Source organism: Halictus rubicundus, unplaced genomic scaffold (genome assembly GCF_050948215.1).
Source record: "Halictus rubicundus isolate RS-2024b unplaced genomic scaffold, iyHalRubi1_principal scaffold0320, whole genome shotgun sequence".
In the NCBI taxonomy this organism is placed as follows: Eukaryota; Metazoa; Arthropoda; class Insecta; order Hymenoptera; family Halictidae; genus Halictus; species Halictus rubicundus.
The window spans coordinates 234,182-238,732 of record NW_027488861.1 but is presented as its reverse complement, the minus strand read 5'-3'; positions in this window follow the sequence as shown (position 1 = coordinate 238,732).

Sequence of the window (4,551 nt, the reverse complement as noted above, 5' to 3'; positions counted from 1 at the left end):
GCAGCGCTCGCTTGCTTTCTCTCTTCACTTAATATCAAATTATTAGTTGTCTATCTCGTGACTTCTTCACATACTCGAAACTAATAGTGTTTTCTCGCGGCGTCGTCGCTTATTTTATATCGCGTTCATTGCATAATGTCCAGCTCTTTATACATTTTCGACGGTTTGGCCTCGTGTGCCAAATAAAGTGTGTTGAAACAACAATCGGAGTTCCCGTTTATCGCCTCCTGTCTACACCACCTTCCTCAGCGTTCAATTCTGAGCGGTCCCGGCCTCAGGCAGCTCGAAGTCTCGTGCATGCCGAAACACATGAATAAATATTTTTTCCACCTCAGCACCATAAGATTTTTACTAGATGACTTTAAAAACACATTAGAACTATTTTTAAATAATTTTAGTCGAAAACATTCTAGTTTACTCTTTATTTCACCGTTCTACTAATTTTTTATGGGCTGCATTGCAGCTCTGTTTAACACCCCTTTACAACTCAATACCATGGTACCATCCATATTCAAGGAAGAACAATTTTTTGCGACGATCATTGAAAAAATAAAAGTGTCTCCTTCATTTCAGTCCTTTAGTGCGTTGGTGACGTAGCGGCCAGCACACCTACCTGTGTTCTGTGTCACATCTGGAGTTTTATGGTACGCTAACTCGCAAGCCAGACCATACAAGCGAATGCATCCACAACTTCCAGAGACCTGCCTCCAAAACTAATTAAAGGAAGGCTAGACATGCAGTGTGTACTAAACTCCTCAAAAGGGGCGGATTCCAGTCGCTCGTGTTATAAACCTCATTCGATACTTCATCGAAAGGGTGATCTTACATATTTCTGTAACAGTTCCAAGTGCATGCACTTTGTTCATGATACACTCTTTGTAATTATTAAATTCAATTAAATATTAAGTAAATCTTTCACGGTGCTAACGGCCCTCGCAGAGATGGGCATTATTTGGGATAAAAAATTATTTAAATAAAAATTCGAATAAAAGATACTTTATCTTTATTTGTTATTTGAAGGTTCGAAAAACAAGCATCTTTATTGGACGAGTGTCGAATAAATAATTTTATTAGATGAGAATTTATCCGACGAATAAAAATACTTTTTTATATTCGAAGCTTCAAATTAAATTTTCATTTTTTATCTGTGCTGTTATTCGGAGGCTACGACTAATTCTTCCGAATTTCGAATAATTTTCGTCAGCTTGAATAAGCGGCTTCGAGCCCCGTCGGCCCAGGCCCAGAAGCTCGTGCCACCTCGGTCGCCCAGCGGTGCAATAAACGGCAACCGCGCGATCCGAAGCGAGAGCAGGTATATCGGTGTGGAACTACTACTAATCAAATTACAAAACTTCTTTATTTTTCATTATTTTTTTATAGCACTTCCATGAACCTATTTGTGGAGTTTTTCTGATTAAAATGACACTAAACACGATATAATTTGATCTGTATTGCTATTCAAACGCTTCGAATAATCTTTGCCAGCTATAAGCTGTTAAAATTTTTGTACAATTTGATTGTGTGGAGTTATACGTGTAGACAAAAGTATTTATTTTGATTGTAATTTCACTTACTTTAAAAATTAGCTTATCTTATTTAAATTGAAATGTAGGGAATTTAATATTATATTTTTCTAGAATTGTCTAGACATCATGATTGCCCATGCTCAGACATCATGTCTGGATCTGTTTTACGATCGAGTGAGACACTGTCATTTTTTAGTTATTTATTGGCATGCTTGGCCCTAAGAATTCGTTACGGGCTTGGGTACGGGTCTAGAAGCGGGAAGACAGACCAGCCGTACTCCACTCAATGACAATTCACACATTGCAGGCAGACACTCAGGAGAAAGGCGATACAAGTTTCGGGGAAAGATCCTTGAACAAGGGATCTTTGTGCAGTATCCTGCAAGGCTTACGTGAGAAAATGAATTCACGGAGTCAGTAGGCGTTGCACAATTTACGTAAGGTTAATGATAGTTCAGTAAGTTAAATAACACGATATTAAGCAAGCCATATAGAAGTTAATAATAACATCACTCTCCAAAAAATTATTATAATTTACCATATTTATATAAGTAAGTTCATTCGAAACAAATTCGTCAAATTGCCGGAAATATTGTCTTTTAAGTTTTTCACGTGAAACGTGCATTATTTCAAATATTAATACAAATGAAGGTTACGCACATACTTGCCGAATATACCTAATGTAGTTATTAAAAAAATCAAATATATTAAAAATCACGTTATAAGTTACAAATGAAATACTATTATCACCATTATCTATTTCAAAAAGAACGCAGAGTTGAATCTTGGGTATTGCGATAACTCGGTCGCCCGAACTTGCCCGATTCTTTTCGAACGCGCTCGATGAAGTCGGGTCATGGGCCGTCCGAAAGGCTCGGACCGCTCGACGTGTCCCGATTCACGAGCCGGCCCGCACATCCCTACTGTGTCACATATGGAGTTTTATGGCATGCTAACAATCGACATTGAGTTGCAAATCAGACCGTACAAGCAAACGCATTCGCAACTTCCAGAGGCCTGATTTCAAGGCTAAAAGGAGAGGCCACGACCTTCGGGTCACCGATGCTGTTGAAATTTTGCACACTTATAGATCTCGTTCTCCTGTTCACGAATATATACCATTATAGGGGCAGATACTCAATAGTTTTCGAGATATTGACGATTAAAGTTTCATTATTTCTTATATAATGCCGTATTTTTCCTAGATTGCAAGAATCGGTGTGGCAAGACGGTAGAGTACCAAGTTTTCAGCCGAACGACCAGGGTTCAAATCTTGCCGACTAGTGCATTTTTTTTATTATGTTTTATCATTGCTACTTATATTATTAATTTCAATCGATTAAATTTCACGCATAAAATTGCATTTTGAATTATAAATAACATGTATTTATTTACTAACAACAGAATTATTTACTATTATTATATATTATTATTTATATATCAAATATATATATTAAATTTTAAGAAGTCTTTATAAATATCCTGTGTTCATTTTTCGGTTTCCGAACAAGTTACTGTTACGTTTGTGTGATGTGACATAAGTTCATCTACCTTTACTTGAACCAGTGCGGTCTTTTCTCCCTTTTATGTTATCGTAATTTCGAACGTTGATTGATACTGACGTCCTGTCTGATCCATGTTGATTATATAATTTAAATGGAATTGCTAGGTGATATATTTTACTACTTTCCGATAATTTTCGGCGGCCTGCTATGTTTTATCAAAATGAAATCGGTACTTATCATTATATTGAAATTTAATCGATTTAAATTGATAATATAAATGAGGGATAGGTTAGTCGGGAGTCTGCGACTACGGTCGGGCGCGAATGTGATTTCCCAGATCAAGGGAAAGATGGCGTCACGGTGGTTCCGCTCGCAATTTAACGAATGCGGGAGAAAGGTGGCGTGATGTTTTGTTTCACGCGGGAATGAGCGATCGCGGAGGCGCGGCGCGGCGTGGCGTGGCGATTGTTTTGAGGATATACGTTGTAACGGTCGAATGCAGCACGTTGTCACGTCGTTTGTTGTATTTCGTATTTTTTTTATTAAATCGTTAGTTGTCATAACCTAACCGTCTCTTCATTTCCGTCACCCTCGATAAAATCGATCCTACAATTGGTGGCTCGTCCGGGATCGAGAGATTGAGACGGATCGCGAAGTTTGTACGGGGGTTAGAGAACGTGGCGTAACGTCGCACGGCGGTCGTTCGGTTCGCGAGTGAGACGATCAGGTTTTACGGTTGTACGGTGCGGTGGAAAGTTGACCACGTGCCGATAAGTTGTGCCTATTTAAGTTGTAAATCTCGTGAAAGAACGGTCGAGCAATATACGAGGAAGAACCATGAATCCAACACCAGGAAAGAGTACAGACAACGATACGAAAGGCGGAGATGAGGCTGACAAGAAGGAAAAACAGAGTGAGAAGCTGGACGAGGAAACGATATACGAAATGAAGGTAGACCAATTGAAAAGAGAATTGAAAGCCCGCGGTTTGTCATTGGTGGGGAAGAAATGGGAATTGCGTACGCGATTGTTAGTAGCCATGCAAGATGATACGAAAAAAGAAACCGAAGATGAAGATGAGACCACGGAGGTTGACGAGGAAAGCAGTGAGGAAGAGGAAGACGGAGAACAGAGGAACAGGAAGAGGAACCGGAAGCGAAAGGAAAGCAAATTTACCATCAAAGACGTAGAGGGTAGTCTTTGCTATTTCACTGGAGACGATAAACGACAGGTTAAAAAGTGGATATCGAATTTCGAAGATACAAGCGAGTTATTAGGCTGGGATAGCATACAGAGTTTTATATATGGCAAAAAAATGTTGCAAGGATCAGCAAAAAAATTCGTGACGTTTGAAAAGGGAATCACGTCGTGGGAAAAATTGAAACGTTGTCTAATCCGTGAATTCCATGTTCGGAAAAACAACGCGGAAGTGCACGCCCAGCTGTATCGGCGAAAGAAATTACCCAGTGAGACCAGTCGGCAATACATTTATGAAATGCAAGAGATAGCGGAGCAAGGAGA